Genomic DNA, 21,397 nt, shown 5'->3' on the forward strand with positions numbered 1-21,397 from the left:
GAGGGTCGGTTTAAAACAAAACTTTACGACAAAAGAGATAATTTCAGCTTCCATATTGCGAACTTTCCATTTCTATGTAGCAACATTCCAGCAGCGCCTGCATACGGAGTATATATCTCCCCGTTGATACGATATTCCAGGGCTTGTGTTTCCTATCATGATTTCCTTGATAGAGGGTTACTGCTAACAAGGAAGCTTTAATAAACCAAGAGTTCCAAGTGGTGAAGTTGAAATCATCTTTTCGCAAATTTTACGGACGCCATCACGAGTTGGTTGACCGTTATGGAATATCTGTTTGACAGATGACGACGGATATGTTCCAATTGTCATAACTACAATCTCGTCCTCATCCCCCTAATGTGACTTACCGAATAAGACATATCACCGGGTTTTTACTTACAAGAGCAACACGACGGGTGCAACATGTGGAGCAGGATCTGCTTACCCTTTCGGAGCACCTGAGATCACCCCCAGTTTTTGATGGGGTTCGTGTTGCTCAGTCTTTTATATTCTATGTTGTATTGTGTACTGTTGTTTGTCTGTTTGTCTTTTTCTTTTTTTAGCCACAGCGTTGTCATTTTATTTTCGACTTATGAGTTTGAATGTCCCTTTGGTATTCTTCGCCTCTCTTTTAGAAACTGAAATATCCATATTTGATACTACAAAGAAATCATTGTTGTAACAACTTACTGATAAGTGCATCCAAAATTGGAAATACATTTACGACAGATAACACCTTGAACAATTGCATTTAATTCTAAAAACATACCAAAATATTCAAATATTATTCAAAAAGCGAAAAGACAAGTGCTATCTTGAGAAAAGTATTTTTTTTTATCAAAAGTTTTTTTTTTTCTCAAACAATGAAACAAATGAGATATGCATGCTCCCAAAAAGGCTGATTATGCTTCAAAAACACCCTCCAACAACTTTTCCAATGCCCTTGTGTAATCGGGATCTCGTTTATAGAAATGCAAGCAATACGCTGACATTAGTCCCATTGGCAGACTAATAGATTCCTCTAAGTACATCGGTATAACTGATGATGTGTTTGAGTATAGAAGGTCTTTAAGAGACGACATCTTTGATATATATGGCCATGTTTTAGTGACAAAGTCTTTTGACAGTAGGAGAAATACTTTTTTTGAGGTACGCATGTCTCTGTTTACAGCGTCGAGAAAATTCTGGTCAGCGCCTTCCTCTATGATAAAGTCAGCGATTTGAATGTTATTCTTTCCATTAAAGAATTCCAAAATGTTTTCCTTCAATAATTTTACAGTACATTCGTCTACCTTGTTTGCAAGAATAATAATGTCTGGATCTACAAAATATTGAAAACAAAATATATTTAGTAATTGATAAATACGAAATTGTTTAAACCAATTCACCGTTTTAGTAGGAAATGATTTCTGAGTAATATTTTCATACACCACAACGTTTTTGTTTTGCTTACGGCGTCCTAAACAATGAGAATTCAACCAATAACAAGCCGTAATTTTTATTTTGGGGTACGAACAATGAAATTACCCACAATCCATTCGATTCTGAAACGGTCAATTGGGATCATGTAACAGCAGTTTTCGATCAACGTTTGTCAATAGTGTGATCTTGTACTACATTGAATACAAGCATTCGTAATACAGTAACACTTGACCAAAACTGAAAAGTTATTTAACCCTATCTCACACTACGCTCAGTTTCTATTAGAGCTTTAATCTAAAAGTTTCGTATTCGAATGCTTTTACCAGTTTTGTTGTTGAAATGTTAACTCAATATATTAGCCTATTGATTTGTACTTTTGTATATCAACTATACCATTGCTAAAACTAAATGAAATTAATTCTTTCCTTGCAATATCACAATGTGTGTTGCTAGAATTACCTTCATCAGATGTTTGAAAAATTATTAAATAAAGTAGAGCATTCAAACCAAAGAGTCAAACATATCTAAATAGAACCACCCAAAAAGTCTAAGGTAAGTTTTGTCCTTGGGAGTTACAAGCAAAGCTTCAACAAAATATCATCACTTGATTTACCTGAAATTCAAAAAGAAAGAGTGTCATTTAGCTTATGCAAGTGTCGGAGAATTGTCTGCTGCGTCTCTATTGCTTTTTGTTTTCATAACTATAAACAATAATGTTTTAGATGATGTTGTTACATACATGTAACAGCAGTTTTCGATCAACGTTTGTCAATAGTGTGATCTTGTACTACATTGAATACAAGCATTCGTAATACAATAACACTTGATCAAAAGTTATTTAATCCTATATCACACTGCGCTCACTTTACACAGTTTGGTATTAAAATGCTTTTACCAGTTAGGTTGTTGAAATGTGTACTCAATATATCGGCCTTTTGATTTGTAATTTTGTATATCAACTATAGCATTACCAAAACTAAATGAAATTAGTTCTTTGCTTACAATATCACAATGTGTGTTTCTTGAATAACTTTCATCAGATGTTTGGAAAATACAGATTTCATCACTGCATCACGTGTGTTACTATATTTCTCCACTCGAGACAATTACATTTTAATATTTCAAGCGCGAGGCTTGCCGAACGTTTTAAATGATTAAAATTTAACTTTTGAAAATGGCGAAATATCGTAATACAAGAGTTATAGTGGTGAAATCTGTTTCTCTCATTTCCTTTTCAAAGATTTGCAGAAAGTTGAGTTCTTTATATGTGACGTCATCAGGGATGGTCGCCTTTTTCATTACGTCACAATAGATAATTCAGAAGAAACCAAGAAAATTTGACGTCATGATTGAATTTCGACCAATCATTTGCTGAGAACAAAGTTTTCTCTAGAGGGGAAAATGTTTTTCTCACACCGATCGAGAAATGTGAAAAGGCATGAAAATTTGAGAAAATAGAATAAAATATAGTAGAGCATTCAACCGAAAAGAGTCTAACATGTTTAAATAGAACAACACAAAAAGACTACAGTGATGATGATGGGGGTTTTTAACGACCTTAACTACCCATGAGGGTCTTGCACGGTCAAAAGTCTTGGGTAAATCTTGTTCGTAGGAGTTACAACCCAAGCTTCAACAAAATAAGATCATTTAATTTACATGAAATTCAAAAAGAAAGTGTCATTTAGATTATGCCAGTGTCGGAGAATTGTCTGCTACGCCTTTATTGCTTTTTGTTTTCATAACTATAAACAGTAATGTTTTAGATGATGTTGTTACATACATGTAATATCATAATTGAAAAAATATTTTTCATTATTTTGATATGGTTATATATCATAATACAGACAGTAGCTATCTTCTTAAACTAAACAGCTGTTACTTAAATGAAACGAGTAAAAAGTTATGAATAAAGAACTTATGAAACAAAGTTAGAAACAAGATGACATTTATATTTCTAAAATAGCATAATAGACATTTTCTTATTGTATCTTTAACAGTGGATAAAGTTATAGAACAATGATAAAGTTATTTGTATAATGTGTAACTTGATAAAATATATAAAACACATCGCCATATAATTTACTGTGTATACATTTAAATTTGTACATATACTCTACTATGGAGGCACACGTTACGTTTGACGGTATATCATCGAGAAGAATAAACGTTAAAACGTTCACGATTGAATACCGTAGAGTCAGTTTGTAATAACATGGTATGTTTTTCACCACAAACAATATTGGCTCATTGATGTTGCTGATATACTACATGTATTTTAGGAAACTGTTATAGGTAGGTCAACCGTATAAATTGAGGAGAAAAACGCCAAGCGAACAGCAGGAGCGAGACACCCAATAGATAAATTTACAGTCATAATGGGTCCACGTCAAGAGGGTTCTATACTAAAACCTGAAATATGTTTTGGAAAAAATATCAAAAAGGAGCAAGACACGATATTTTGAAAACATACAGGTGGTGAACGTTTGACAGCAGCTGCAATCATTAGAAAGAATAACATACTCAAATAAGATAACGAAAAACAGACAACACCATGGCAGAATAGCAACAGTCTACAAATAACTGTACAGTATAATAAAAATCAAGCATTAGAAATCGGACTAAATTTTAGCGTTCCTGTACTGTTCCTACTAAATTAGTTTCCTCTATTGAATTGATCATGACAAATCAAAATCAAGAGATACAACACATTTGTTGATGTTTCAAACAAAAACGAATGACAATAATTTGGCTTTCATAAATGGATCATTTCCAGTGTCACCTGTGAAGCAGATATTCAATGACGATTATTGTCTGTGACAAGGTATTTGTTAAAACAGTGTTTTTTTTAGATTCTATGAAAAAACTCGGACAATCTTCCTCGATATCTCTTAACGATTCTATTAATGAACGTTGTGAAGGGTAAGGACATCCAACTGTGTAAACAATCGCTCGATAAGAGGGACTTTAATAGCCCTTTTCTGGTCCATGAAATGCAAATATATTAGTATTGCTCAATTTCTGCCAACATTGTGTAGAATTCATTGGTAAATTACCAGGATGACATAATATTATCATTTAAGTGTTAAACTATTAGTTTAAATATAATGATGATACGACTTCAGACACGCTCATACATAATGTGGCTGTGTTTAATATGTTTGCGACCACATTCAATTTGTAGTATAAGAAATCGTGTAGCAATGTATTTTTGGTGAGACTGTGGTGCATAATCTTTTTATTGTGGAATAAACTCAAAGCTATGCTTTACTGTTAATTAAGTGGTTTTTTAAACGTAAGCAAGAAGTTTAAAGTTCTAATATTAAAAACCAAATCTTAAGAATTTGAATAATATAATAAAACAAAATTCCTTTTGAATATATAAAACATGTTGTATGAGTGATTTACAAACGTTTAGATGTTCAAAGGGGCCACAAGTTGTTTTTGTATTACCTTTTCTGTTCAGTATCAAGTTCTTTGTTTGCAAATCCAATTGTAAATTCTAATAATGCAATGTTTTCTCTTATGTAAATTCCTTTGGAGTACATACTGGTTCAATCGATTTTATTTCAATAACTAATTTACTTGTTTTTCTTATCTATCTTTTTTAAATGTATATACCATGTACACTGTAATGTGCGTGGCGTTGTAGGTTTATTTTCGACTTATGCGATCATGATTGTCCCTTTGGCGGTATCTTTCGACTATTTTGACAATAAAACAAGTATTACTTGCAAAATCTTGATTCAAGCTTTCTTTGTAGTCTTGCTTTATCACTTGACTTTCACACCTTTTTACTGGCCTTGGCTCTAAAAGAATGTAAAGAATTGACTTGTAATCAATTAGTTCCAGTTATAAGGTACTTTTACACCTGTAAAATGAGTTACAAAAATCAAGATGTCAAGATATTATGTTACAAAATTTTATATGAGGTAAACACTTTAAGTCTGTGTTGCATATAATATTTTGATAAATAATATTGTTTCATAATTCTCTGATGGAAGGAGTCTCTATAATGTGAATATTTTATGTCTTAATAAAATAGTTTTTTTACCTAAACCAGTATCACTGTTCACATTATATATGTTACGTGATCAATAACATATTCACTGCGTATCTTCTACAACTTCGCAGAAAGAGTCAAAAAATGTTTTAATACCAGTATTATTTTATGGTTTTAACTATATAAGAAATAAAATTGATTCATAAATCAGAGTTGATAACTAACAGCTAAAGCTAACTGGCGGTATTCCCGTTATAAGTATTTGGTAAACAGGTAGTTGATGCGTAGTAAATAGGAAAAGTCTCCATCGTAAATCATGTTTCCATAAAGACTGATTCCAAATTTCAGAAATGCCTTGATTTATAGTTACTACATATTAGGATAAGTTAAATTAAAGTTGATGAAAGATGAATTCGAAGTACAACACATGAAGTTCCGATCTATAGTTCCTTAGAAAAATGCGACTCAAATTTTATATGTGAAGAAAGGACAGACCGACGGACAGAGGTAAAGAGTATACCTAATCTTTTTGTGTTGGGATGTAAAAATGCTTTCAAAATTAAGCAATAATGTTTATATAATATAAATATAATACAAAAACTGAATACCGCTATCAATGTTCGTCACTATATTTTCATTACCAATTACCACTGTTACAGCATGAATAACAATCGGGCGGTCATTTGTGTTTACCTTTTCTAAAAAAACGAGAAAAAGGTTTAAATAAAAAAATATATATATCTTATTTACCTATGGGTACAAACACAGGTAAACTAATACAATTCGATTGATCATTCATATGACACATATGTAGACTTTATCATTTTATTTCTTATTGCTCTGCTGTTAGCAAAAAAAATTAATTTAACAATAGGAAATTAGGTGTAACAATGTATTAACTGAATTACAATCATAGAAATAGGTTTATCGTGTGAAATTATGTTAAAAGATATTCACTTCTAATGTTGGTTAATATGTTTCCACTGCAAACAAAATATACCGTAGCTGTGATATATCGGTGACGATATTTACTAATTTTTTCTCATTGAATAAAAATATGTAGAATTAATTCCCGAACATCACTTGTAACCAATTTTGAAATGAGACGGTCATTTTGATCTCAACAGCTCTGATACAACTGAACAATAAATTATTAAACTATGTTCATTATTTCAGGTAATTTTCTATTTCATCCACTGCGGTAAATTCAGAACTGTTCAAATGATTTGTTTCCAGTCAACTAAGTTTTGTTAATTCCATGGTCAGGCTTTTCAGTAGTTTTTATTTACCTATACAAAACAAATCTTCTAAACAGTACTGGATTGGCTGCAAGGCGAATGGCTTAAAGAATAAAACCAATAATTCATAGCCCCATTGCTTTCTATGTTAAATTCTTCAATTTCAAGCATAAATAGCTATTATCTTTTAGATTCAAATAAAGCGACAGTCATTTCATGTCAAAACTATACCTTACCATGACTTGTGCTGAAAAATTCAACATACCTGTAATTGCATATTAGAGCGCACTGGTTCTCGGAATTTTAGTAGAACAAAAACAGGTACTTACGATCTGAACATCAGGACAAATATGCCCTCCTATCTTAAATTTATTATTAATAAGAATGTTTCAACAAGGGTTCTACAGTGATTACAAATCCTAAAGCTTTCATTTCATACCAACATTACCCAAATATTTTACTTATTGACAAAGCTACAGCTATGTGTAGGAACTATTTTGTTTAAATATTTACTACTTTCTTGTATGTTCTTTCAGGCCGGACATGAACTAGTGGTTTTATACCTTAACAATACTGAATTAACGACAAAAAATGTTATTATTAATAAGAATGTTTCAACAAGGGTTCTACAGTGATTACAAATCCTAAAGCTTTCATTTCATACCAACAATACCCAAATATTTTAAAAATTGACAAAGCTACAGCTATGTGTAGGAACTATTTTGTTTAAATATGTACTACTTTCTTGTATGTTCTTTCAGGCCGGGCCCGAACTAGTGGTATTATACCTTAACAATACTGAATTAACGACAAAAAATGTTGCAAATTTAGTTCAACTCTAAACAAGACTTGAAGTTTTTTATTATGACTTTACAGGTGTTGTTATGATTAACATGGCCGGTAAAGACTTAAACTATTTTTCTAGTGCATCCTCCTAATAATTCCAAACATGCAAACAATAACAAACGAGAAAAAAAAACTAAAAGTACAATCATCTGTATTTTCTGTTCAAAATCAAATTGAAATATGTCTGCATGGTTGATTTTACTATTAACACTTTAAATAATATGTATTACGATTTGAACACCAATCGTTTGTTATGTGATTGCCGTAAGCACCCTCACCATTACCGATTGGCAAGACGTGTCATGTCTATATAACAACTCAACAAAGTATTGAAATTATCAAGATTCTTTTTCTCATATCTATTTTTCCAGTTTAGGTACCTCAGTTATTTCAATATGTTAGTGCGTGTTCTCATTATAGCACTTTCATTAACCTAACAGTAATATAGTTCAAATAAAATAAACTATTCCAGCACGAATATGGCAAGACTGAAATAATCGCTTCACAAGTTTTATGTTTAACAATTTAAAGTTTTTTTTTTTTTTTTTTATTTGAAGAGTTACAAATGCATATGACCAAATAAAACCTAAAAGGCAAATGTTGTTGTATTGTTGGGCTTCACTTTATATATGCCTACCCATTTAAGAGCAACAATTATTAAACGTTATCATTTTTCCTATTAGAAGCAATCATCACATAGATTGGTTTTACACCTTAGTGTTAAATTAATTGCATATTAATTGCATTGTTCAATAACAATAATGTCTGTATTGTGTTTTCATATATACTATCAAGACTAAGCACCTATATTACCATGAGTATTGCAGTTGGCTCCTTTTATTCCCACTGTAACACCTTCATGCAAATTAAAACTTGGATGCTCATTAGAAACACCTTTATTGTTGTTGGATTCTGCCCCATAAACCGGACTAACATTCATCTCGTCGTCTTTTTGTGTCAAAGTGCTATTAGCGTCTGTAGCAATAATTCAAAACCAGATGTTAAAACCCAGTTGTGCTATTATACAGAAATATTTACATCATTCATACAGTTATGCTACAATATCAGTTTTGGAGTTTTATTGATGATCAACAGCAACACTTGTATACAGTTAAAAGTAATAATTCACAAATAAACAAAACGAGTTGATTCTCTTCTCTTTCTTCTGATATTTTTAATTCATCAATTGTAGCATAAGACCAGGTTTCCAAAAAAGGTTGTAGAACGTTCTTTATGCGGGTTTTCTTTTGGGTCAACTTTATTTTTTCGCCAGGTCTTTCGTCATGCAAGATTTTTTTTATAACCTTTTATGCAAATAAATACATTTCAATTTGCAGCATCGTCGACTAATCTACATAATGAACATTAATTCATAAACTTCATTTGAATAAACTAACACTGAATTAAAATGATAATTTGTATTTTAACAGGTCAAGTATTGTAAATTAACATTTCAAAGGAAATACATTTTGTTACTGTCCCTTTTACGGATTTTGTAGTCCCAATGTTTATATTGTGTCCAAGGCATTAGCAGGCCGCGATTCATCTTCAGTCTGTTTATTGGATACTTCCTATCTAGTTGAAGGGCCCTTTTTTTTGGCCCTTCGTTCAAAATCAAATATAAAACGTAAATCTACGTTTCAAACAGGAGCGCCAAAACGGTTTTGAAGTATCCGTTTCAAAGCACTTATTTTGAAAGAAGTTGTTAAATCAACACACTTCTGATCAATAAAATATGAAGACATTGAACTACACAAAATTGTTTAAACCTATAATAAACATCTTTTTATATTCATGTAAATATTGATTGGGTGTGAAAATTGTAACGCGGGACGAGTTCAAGGTAACAAATTGGGTGTTGACCGATAGGAGAAAAAGTCAGAGAAGCCACCCAAAAATACTGAGGATGTATGACATCGAACAATTGTAAGTATTTCGCAATATTTTTAGGCCAATAACGATTTTTTTTACCAAAATTTATTTTTCACAAACTGCGATTATGGGCTAGCGGAAACTTTGCTTTTTTTAAGAACAACCGTAATAAAAAGGCGCAACTAAACGCTGCCAATACATAGACATCATACATCCACGTCTTATTCTAAAAACATGAAAAGGTGTGTATGGATCAAGACATTCGAGTTTAGTTTTTTATGTAATACAATGTATCTTAAAATGAAGTTACCAAAGTTGAAAAATTAGCTATATTTTATCTGTGCGAGTTACTTACACATTTAGGATGAAATGAAATAGAAACTACAAAGTATATCTTATATATTTTTATTCATTTAAAACCTAAGATAAAACAAACGTGTCATTCTGATTTCATTGCACGCAACATGTATTTCTGGAATAAATTTGGATCGAGGTCAAATAATTTGATTGTGCCATATTCATTACAACATACATTATAGTATTACGCCCTAAAATGGCATGATTAGTCAGGTTAAATTGTCTAACTATTTTGGTTGAGTTGTAACCTTACTTTTATATCAGTTATATTATCCAAAAGCTGGAGATTTATAATTATAGATGGGTGCGGTCCTAACTTGTACAAAAGTAAACTTTCAGGAAACAGTTTGACAGTTTTCCAAGTTAACTTAATAGACTTTGTGCAAATAATCAAGTTAAATTTATCGGTGTTAGACCAGACTTAAGTCTGCTTTTTTAAGGACTGATCGAGTCCGTACTATTACCAATTGAAAAAAAACAAAGGATATGGGGTATCCATCCATGACACAAAATCAGTACATTCATAGCAAATAAACACACAAAAAGCAAAGGAACAGCACTTTTATTGCCCATTGCACCGGTTTGACCGTCTGATCCAGACAAGTCTCGTGACAGGTCTAAATTTAACCGATCCTGAGGACTGGTCTGCCCCAGGTCTAGTTGTACTTTTTGCAAGAAAAATTGTGTATTAGATTGCTCCCAGACGTATTTGGCATTAAAACTAACAAACTTGCTTTTTCATTTGTAATTTTCTATTAACATTCTTCAAATATTCGCTTACCTAAAATTTCGTTTCAGTGATATTTTAAATTCACAGTGTCAGATTCGTGTGCATGGTGCAACGACTATACCAAACATCTATTTGATTTTGAAATTTTATTTTTAGATAACACATTATTATAATAATAAATCATACACATATTAACTATAACTCCATACTCCATTACTCCTATGAAAAACGTGCAATAAAAACACGCGACAAAATATTAAGAACTTGCAATAACTTCCTTTCATGAACGATCCTGAAAACCATTTATTATGCTTTGAAAAGAAACATGTCATCAATGTTAGTCGTGTGAAATTTCATTTGTGAAGTTTTTAAAACACGTGAAACTTAAATCTTTTGATTTTATTCAGTATCTGATAGTATCTTAATCAAACATTTTAAACAAACACAGCGTCATGTTTTGGTTAAATAAGGCGTTGGTATATCGTCGGATTCAAGACTCTTCATCCACAAAAACAAAGTCGGCAAACTGATTATCTAAACGAACAATAGAATTTCGCCTTTTTTTTCTTAAACAAATTGTTAAACTTTTTCTCCCAGAATAGAGGAAACTTTCATTTGCTCATATAGTTATAAGGACAAATTTGTCATTACAATAGAAAATCAATATAAAAAACCCATCTTTTTAGGTTTTTTTTTCTCTTTCGAATATACCCCTTAACTCTTTCAAAATTTTTATTTAAGAATTTTTCGGAAATATCACAAAGGACATACGACCCCGAATTTGTATACATGATAACGAAATACAATAATAGCAACAACAACAAAATTAGATAAAAAATTCACACTATTTCCCTTTAAACGTGTTCAGTCCTCAATTGATATCAAAATTATGATTGATTTTCCTAAATTTTTCTTTCTTTATTTTCTGTCAGTAACTTCCTAAATACATATGAAATATGTGTTTGTATTTTTATTCTTAGCAGATTTCTTGGGATGGCGTAATCTTTAAATTACACAAGTGGTCGAAATATTTTAACATTTTCCGATTTGCTTGCCAAATATAAATCAGTCAATAACGCTCATTCATCATACAAGAAGAACATTAGTTTTTATTGAAAATCACCCGATAAATAATGCACAATGATGTAAGTTAAGGCAACAGTTTTACCGATGTTTAAATCACATAAATCAATTGAGCAAACTATACATACTTGCACGTCTCTAGCGGAATTCGCGCTAAAAAAAATATGCGTCGTTAGTAACGGGAGTTATCCCCTTTACTCCAAATATTACCACTTCGGACACATCGGAGAGGATTGATTTACGGTGTTAAGTCATACATGTAAGTATGCATCACCTATAAAATTTTGCTTTATATATTTTTAAGACATGTGTTGAAAGACACATAATCGTCATTTAAAGGATATGTGGCATAGTACCAATGAGACAGTTGTCTACCATAGACCAAATGACGTAGATAAATTCATCATAGATACCAGGATTAGAATGTACTATTTCGCTAGACGCTTGTTTCGTCTACAAAAGACTCATTAGTGACTCTCGAATCAAAGTAAAATAAAAAGGCCGCATAAAGAACGACGTTGAAGAGCATTTTGGACCCAAAATTCCGAAAGACTTTGCCAACTACAGCTAATTTAATCCATTCCTGGAGTACAAAATCCTTGGTACATCGAAAAATTCCAAGTTTTGTAAAAAGTTAATTTAGAATTATGACCATATCAATAAAAATTCATATCAACACTTAAGTGCTGACTACTGGGGTGGTGATACCATTGGGGAGCAGTGGCAGTAAATGTTAGGAACTATAGGTCGCCGTACGGCCTTCAACATTTTTTGTTTGTTTTCAGTTGTAGTTGTTTTCTCCAGATGTGACCATGTATAATATATTTGTTTACAATTTGATTTGTTGAAATATATAACAGTAAAATTTTGTACAAAAAATTATACTGTTTATATCATCAGAAAACGTTTTAAAACTTAAATATTACCAAATAAACCTGGTAAATTGCTTCTAATGGTACCAAATTGATTAAAGTACATCAGAAATTACCACACGTTGTTTTGTCTGCAAAAAAATATTTAGTTTTGTATAGGTTATATTGCAAAAATTGCATCACACTTTAAATATCTGGACAGCTTGAAGAAGGATTGTTGAACTTTTTCATTTAACAAAAAAACAAATGAAGTCATAAGCAATTATTATTGCTTTTTGATTTCATTAGATTCGTGGGGAGGGGGAAATGCAGAATGGAAAGTTTTCGATCCATTGAGTATATGCGTTGAAACATAGGTAAAACAGGACATTTGTTTTTGATATTACCACAAAGCTGAGTTTATGTTAATAAACGCAATTGACATTTTAGCACATTTTTCATATTTTTAAAAAAAGAAAACAGATAACAGGGGATGGAAGGGGGAAACCAAACACAAGCTTACGTGTTGACATGAACCATCGTTAATTTATTATCAACCAATTGGAATTTTGGGACCTCAATGGTCTTCAACCCCGTACTTTATTTGGACTGTTTAATTTTTTTGATTGGATCTTCACAGATGAGTCTTTTGTAGACGAGATGTGCGCCTGGAGTTACAAATTTAAAGCCAGGTATCTATTAGACTGGTACCCGGCCGTTATTGAAAATCTTGACAATAATATTTGTATATTCCGACGGCATACTGAATATTTTACGGAGGGAACCAACCTAGGTATCTATAAATTTATCTGAATTGATTTACCAGTCCAATAAAGACAAATAACGTCATTTCCGAAAGAGAAAATATTACAAAAATAAAAAAAAAATGCATAAAACAATGTACAGCAACTAAAAATTTATCACAATCAGGAACCCCACTTTAACATATATCTCAGAATAAGTAAAAGCTTCATTTAACATAACAACAAGATCAATATATTTGTGAAAAAAATAATCAGGTGTCTAATATTCCGATGGCAATTCTGGGGAAATTAAAATCTAAATTGGGAAACACATATTTTTGAAACTGAAACTACACTTTTCTGATACAAATTGTAGATGACATTTCTTCTTTATGATTATCTTCAAATTCAAATTTCGATGGTAAAAATATATTGTATTCTCTTGTAACACTTTTGTTTATCATTTGAAAAGTAGTAGATGAAATTACAAAGTATAATTTTTCTTCTCAAATTTCATTGAAAGATAACTATTAAATAGTGTTTAACATCTCGAAATTGACAAGGGTTAAACCAGTTGAAAAGTGAGGCACTAAAAACATATAAAAAAAACACAATTACCGATTGTGATCTCAAAGTACTTGCGTTTACTTTAGACTCGTTTAAAGTCAAATTAGAGCTACAAAATAAACCTTGTTTTCGAAGACTAAGATATGAATTAAATATACCTGAAATGACTTTAATTTAAAGCCGTCATTAGAAATCTTAATAATGCATCATCTTGTGCGTTTCGAAAATATTAGTATCACCAGGAGGTAGTACCTTAATTGTAAATTACTGGATAGCATGCATGGTTAGTTCTTTATCAAACTATAAAAACAGGGTTGATACAAATAAAGACAATCTTTAACAATCATTCTTCAATGTCTTATTATTAAACTTGAAGAATAAGTTTTAATTGATTATATCTTGATCCAAGAACTCTATAAACATCATTACCGATAATGTGATAACTTCTTATATATTTAATTAGTTTTCCTCATTATACAGTTGTTTTGTTTTGTTTTTATCTATCATCAAATAATGGTAAACATGAAATAACAGTGAATAAGGAGATGTGGTATGATTGCAAATGTGAAAATTATCCACCAGAGACCAAATGTCGTTGAAATTAGGTCAACGTATGGCCTTCAACAATGAGTAAAACATGCCGCATATCAAACTATTAAAGGCCCTAACATAACAAAATGTAAAACAAAGCCAACAGCTTGATTTTTGCACAAAACAACAAACGAAGAACATATATGGTGTACAGCATCAAACGATAACCACTGAATTACAGGTACCAGACTTTGGACTGGCCAATACAAATTGTGACGGGGTTAAACATGTTTGTGAGCAACTTATACTTTCCCTAACCTGGGACAAAGGAGTTACAAAAGAACATAAGAACAAACTAGAAAAAGCTTGAATAATCAGATCGATACAAGGCACAAAAAGAAAAGACAAAGACAAAAAGTACAGAACTGAGAGTATTCATTGTTAGTTCAGAGCCAATAATAACTAATAAGAAAGTCAGGTATTTTAGACAAAATATCAATCATGTAAAATGGCAAAATATAATTAAAAACCAATTGTTCAAAGAACATTTAAAGGTCTTTCCAGCCCAAATAGACATATCTAGACAGGAAAATATTGAATTTTGGGTTAAAATGTCAATTCTTGTGTCAGATAATAGCTTAATTTATGCTGATTCCGAAAATAATTGGTTTTTACATACTTTTACTAAAAATAAAGGAGAAAAGAAGTTACTTCCGATTTACAACATGCTACTTCCGATTTACAACATGCTACTTCCGGTTACATTTGAACCTAACTTCAAACTGATTTAAAAAATATAAAGTTGTAGTAAACTGTACATGAAAATAATGCAAAAATGGCTACTTTCAGTTTACAAAAGGTCACTTCCGGTTTACCCTTTTCAGTAACCCAATGTAAAATATCCTTTGACTTGATCTTGAACCAACAAGAAGTAAGAGCAAAGGTCAAAATCAAAAACGTCATATCAAACTTTGTCCTTGACCCCAATTTCAAAGTCATAAAACAAGGACCTCAAATCAAAAGACCCTAGGTCTATACTACATATGGTTAATTAGTTATATCACCATACAGATAATTTTAAATATAAAAGGGGAGAAAACTCCCATTAAATGTCTACGTACCCTTTCAACCAAAATTTATGTGTTACGGCATGTCGCAACAAACAATTCTGTAAAAATATTTTGTCGATATCTTATACGATATCTGAAAATAAGAGATAACAAGCCAAATTCAAAATTTTTAACATGAACTTGACCTTTGAGCTTGACCTCATTTTCTTTTTAATTGACAGAGGACCTCAAATCAAGGTCTCTATCACTTATGGTTTACCACTTACAAATACATTTCACTTGTATCAAATACAAAAGAAGAAATAACTCTCATATGGAATTTCTATGCCGCTTCGGTCAAAATAAAACAGAATGTCCTGAGGATGTAACGAGTAATTTGGAAAAATAAATTTGTCGGTTTCTTTTACGGTTGCGAAGTATAAGAAATAATAATGTTCGGGGAGATAACTCTTATAAGAGAAAGTATTCGGTTTGGGCAGTTTCAGTTTCAAAAGCGTATAAACTGTTCGATATCATATACCAGATATCTAAGCGACATCTTGCGAGACAACCAAACAGCGAAAGAAAAAAAAATTAGGCGGAAGAAAAAAAATCAAAAACCTTTCCACCTCAACTTTGATAATAAAGGATTAGATTAAAAAACGTTAGAAGATGTCACTTCGTGTTCATATGATTGATGACTTCAAACTGATTTAAAAACATAAGGTTTCTAGGTACTTTTTCATTAAATAAGTTTGAAAATTACTACTTCCGGTCAAAACAATGTCTCTTCCGGTTGACATTTTTGAAGGTGATATGTCTACCAACCTTATGCAATAGACCTAATGGTTTTATAATGAACCAGTATGAATTTTTAGCAAAGGTCAAAATCTAGAAGTCAAATTGATTTTTGACATTGAGCTCAATTTCAAGGTCATAGGTCAATGATCTCATACCAAAAGACCCCAGGTCATTCACTTGTATGGTTGAGGAGTTTCAATGATTTCAAATATATAAGGAGAGAAAACTCCTATTAAGGGTCAACGTATCACTTTGATTCAAATGCGTTGAAGTTGCTCCATGTCGTAAACAATTATTCGGCAAAAGCATCTTATCTTTAACTGTCACGGTTTCTTTGAGATAAAGATAACAAGCAAAATTCAAAATTAATAACATGACTTTGACTTACACATTGACCTCAATTTCCTCCAAATGGACCAAGCACTTCATATCACAAGACTTTAGGTCTCTAAGACTTATGGTGTATGAATTTATTCAACATATCACCAATGTTAAATCTAAAAAGGGTAATAACTCCCATAATGTTATCGGAACTCTTCGGTTAAACTTAACCAAAACATCCGTAAGAGTAGACGAACAAGTTGAAAAAATATTTTTGTCGATATCATTTACGGTCACAGAGAAATAAAAATATCATGAAAAAGGGGTAGCGGGGAGATCACTCCTATAACAAAAAGTGTTTGGTCACAAAGGGTGAATGCTGAAATCGTAATCACTGTACAATATCATGGGCAAAAAATCCTTTCGATATGTCAAGCAACAAAAAAAGCATCTCAGACAGCAGAAAAAAAAATCAGAACAAAAGCAATAGGTCTTTCCAGAACAAAATCCCAAGGTCTTTCCACGGAAAAGTGGAAAGACCTAATTATCGACAGAACGTAGTTTATTCAAAGGATAGACATGGCTTAATATATATGTATCGTATCCACATTAACGGGCTCTAGAAACAAAATAACCATATCCATTAGGATGTAATGTCCCCTTAGAAATAAGTTTTCTACATGTACAGTAAAAATTTCAAAAAAAATCTTTGTATTTATAAAAGAATATAGTTAAGGTTTAAAGTTATTTATGATAACAAAACCCCTGACTTAATAATGTACCAGTGATACATAGATTACGTTGAATAATTAACGGTTAACCCATTTAAGATCTATTCTTTATTATAGATTAGCTATTTACCTTTAAAAGATTTTGTAGAAACTTTGTTCGATTAAGTCCTACATATAGCTTCTCCTTCATAACAAAATAAGTATAATACAGTTAAATTCATCAAAGTCATAACTTCCTCATTATTAAAACCGGAGGACTTTTTATTTTCTGAGAAGGAAATCAAGTATAGTATGAATAAATTATCGCCTGGTTTAAAGCAAAGTGCAGTGGATGATCAACAGGACAAATTGTCATTGAATATGAATCTGTTTACACTAATTGTTTGTACATACAATAAAATAGTTATGCTACAAGATTCAAGTTTTAAAATGCACCTCTAAACATTCAAGTTTAAAAATGCACCTCTAAAAATTCAGTTCACTTAAATTAAAATTCAACATTCTTTCGGTGTTAAAATTATCATAAGTGGTTTTCATTAAGGATTGGTGGCATTCTGGTGATCTCAAAACGGCAATGTAAAGAAGAAATATATATACACATTATCTCTTTTGCACCCTTGCGACAGAGTTTTTCCTTTGGGAATTATAGGGGCAGTAAACGAATTTTCACTTGCTTGAGGTGTATTTTCTTATATTTTGTAATACAGTTATGGTTTATAAATTCTTGAGACAACTTTGAGGCAACCTTTCCCTAATGTGTACCCATTTTCGTGGCCCCTTTCGGTAAGTTATTTGACACATTACTAGATATTCGTTGTTGTCTAAATCTTTTAGTTTTTTTAAGAGTTTAATGTGTCTAAAATGTATGGGGAAAGCTTTACAAACACTATGACCTCAAATATCACTTTCAGTCGACATAATGCAGCTATCAAATATCACAGGAAATAATTAGACAAAGAAGTCAATAAATCGGTTTTGTAAAGAAAATACAAGTACTGTGTATCATTGTTATGTAGGTTATTGTGTGAGAGGACACCGTCAATGTATCTGAAAGGAACATTAAAGATAATAACAAAAATAATAAATACTTTATTTAAAGAGAGTAAAATCAGTTAGTACAATACTTATCTCCCCTGATGCCCTCTGAAAAACTAAAGAACTTTGAGATTGCCTATATCGTCTGAGCCTAAATGACGTGCAACTATAAATCACTGTACGACCTTCAATGTCATTTATTACTCAAAACAATTTGTTTTGCAAAAAACATATACGGTATGAATTGCACTACAGTGCTTACATCTCATATATCATAGTGTACTTGACATTTGGGATAATAACGTAATAAGTAGAAGGTCTGCTATATATCTTGATCTTTTTTCCGATGTTAAAACAGATTGACGACTTAAAACTATAATCTTTAAGAAACTTTCCAGTTGTCAGCAGTATCAAACCCTCTGTTCAATCGTATGGCGTTTACGTATCTATTCTGATAACTAACGGTCGTGTATGTTCGCACAATACGGACTTCATTGACAGGGATGTGTTCCTTACACAAAACCGCTCCAAAAGAGTTATGATGAAGAACGACTAAAGTCGACACTACACAAGTTTTTGCGGCTGAGATCGTTAGATCGATACCAATATAGTCGGCTGATCTGTAATTTTACCGATTATGTCAGATTCCCTGTTGTGACATTTTGACTGAGTAAGGATTCTCATGGTGGAGGTAATTTAAGTTGGTCCCCTCTGTGAAATATTCCTTCAAAATATTCAAGCTTATCAATAATGGCCGGGTACCAGTCTATGGTACTTTTAGTTCAGGTGACAATAACCTTATCGATGCATCCGGTCTCGATTCCCTTTAGTTTATTACCTTGATTAGAACATCGGTAAACTACTGTCGACTTAATTTACCACATCTCCTTATCTTTATATCATTTTCTAACAATAATTATTTCTGACACTTGAAATGAACCTATTACTATTTCCTTAAAAGATCAAGATATCGAAATTGTCGTTCCATATACTTCCGTTCAATATACTTCCGCGTACTTTACTGTCTTACATGCGATGACATCTGAATTGAAATTGTGCAGGGGTACCACAAAGGTTTAAAACTAATACACACATTATGCAAATTTAATTCAAATAGAGTTAAACTGGTTATATTGAAAAAAAATCATTGCTTGATTTTACAAAAAAAAATAATAATGATAGGAGATGGACATTAAATAGTATAATTCATGTTCAAATTTGCCGAGAAAAATAATGAAACTTCTATGTGCTATGACAACCAGAAAATATAAAAGGATATTTCTGAAACTGGGAAATATACAATATAATACATTAAATGAAACATTATCAAAAGGTTTCATTTGCAGTTTCAGAATCTAAGGACAATGGTATTTCATAATTTCTACTCCGAATTGACAATATCGTCGCACATTTTTCATCATTCACTACATCTTTAATTTTCAGCGATATAGCATTAATTTTTTGATGTACACATTTTTTGCGGTTTTGGTTACGCTTTGCATTCTATAGTACTAGATTTAAGAAAGCGGAAATTTAATGCAGTCATAAGTCAATGCAAGGAATGAATAAATGAATAAATAAATAAACAGATAAATAAATCCTTCATTTCAGTCACGAAATCATCTTTTTATAATGATCTCAGGCTAAGGCGTTAACCGAATATTTATTGAGGGACGATACTTGAAATGACATCTCTTTTGTTTTATCTATTTCAAGTGCAACCTTTTTTCATTTCAATTAATGCATTTAACTTAAAACCGACATTTTAACTGAATATAGAGATCACTTTACTGATATATGGCTTTTGTATTTCCATATCTCAATATAATTAATATTGTTAGCTTATGCACGAATTGTTGACATTTTGTGATATCACATATCGATATCAGTCAGTTTAACTTACTTTGACATTACAAGTTTGGAATAACATCAATATCAATACTGCCTAGGCACGAGCTGAACCTACACATTCTGAACATTTCTGGCTTGTCAGAATTTCTCTATCTTAAGCGGATTTTAAGATAATAGACAGAAATATTTTTTTAGCCCTATGCTTTATTCTTACTCATATTGGCAAACGTGGTTGCCAGGCGAGATCACTAGACACATCTTAAAGCTAGACACACCAAGGGTGTATGTGGGCCACGCTCGGCTTCGAATTGTCCCTGTGTTTTAAGATTGTTTTGTTAGTTAATCTAATTGAACAGTAGTTTTGGATAATGGACACAAAAACATGTCGAGAATTTGGTTGCAGAAAAGCCAGGGTTCCGAAATTCCTAATCCCTGATACTGTGAAAAGGGGGTTATGTAAACAAAAACATAATTATAACAAGATTAATGATGGTATGATTCAAGGAGAGGGAAAGACGAGAACACAAATACAATATGACGGTTAAGAATGTTAAGAAGACCTTTTTAAATAAATACAATTAGTAATATATTAAAAATGATGTTTGGGACACTGCAACTGTCACAAAAGTGGGGTTTGTGGATAACATTCTATGAACCATATGTCCATTGGTATAATAAAATGTGTAAAAAAAAATAGCTAACTCAAAGGCAAATTCAGAAAAGGGGTAGTCTATAAAACAAACATAAGCTACGCCTTTTTTCTGTTTTATCTGTATTCAAATCATCGTTCGATTTATAAAAAACAAAAGTTAACTGAATCTTTACTTAAATTTTTAAACTATAATATTGAGAAGTTTTGGAAAAAAGGTAGAAGATAGAAAATGAACAAATAAAAGTGTATGTTAACAAAACACATACAATATCATGATCAAAAAGAAAAAGAACAAACAGACAAAAAAAAGTCTACGATCTACAAAATACTACACAGCACACTTATGACTGAGCAACAATAGCCCCACCAAAACTGGTAGTATTCTAAGGTGACCAAACAGAGTAATCAGATCCTGCCCCCTGTCGTGTTCCTTGTCACAAGGACCGCAATCGATGAAAAGTACAGGACTTTGGCGAAGACAAATAGATCATATTCGAGATAATCTGTGAAAAAGGGCATTCCTTAACGGTACGTCAACCTAGAAAAAAAGGAAAGCGACACTTTATAATTTTCTGCGTACAACGCGCTTTTTTTTCTTTTTTTTTTTTGAGATACTCAATTTTTGATACACACTCAAAGCCGAATACTTGTAAGCCAAAGATGTAAGAAAAACCAACACATTTGAGGAGCTAAAATAATAGCCAAATGCATATA

At 31.6% G+C, this 21,397-nt stretch overlaps 1 long non-coding RNA gene across 1 annotated transcript; it reads right to left on the reverse strand.

The window, feature by feature from the left end:
• Positions 1 to 735: 735 nt before the first annotated feature.
• LOC127729129 (uncharacterized) lies at positions 736 to 17,378 on the reverse strand. Its single transcript, XR_007994526.1, has 5 exons — positions 17,276 to 17,378; positions 8,323 to 8,484; positions 6,034 to 6,123; positions 5,154 to 5,231; positions 736 to 1,321 (listed from the first exon to the last, which is right to left on the reverse strand). It is a non-coding gene; the product is annotated as an uncharacterized LOC127729129 (long non-coding RNA).
• Positions 17,379 to 21,397: the final 4,019 nt, after the last annotated feature.

Source organism: Mytilus californianus, unplaced genomic scaffold, assembly GCF_021869535.1.
Source record: "Mytilus californianus isolate M0D057914Y unplaced genomic scaffold, xbMytCali1.0.p SCAF_2, whole genome shotgun sequence".
Taxonomy (NCBI): Eukaryota; Metazoa; Mollusca; class Bivalvia; order Mytilida; family Mytilidae; genus Mytilus; species Mytilus californianus.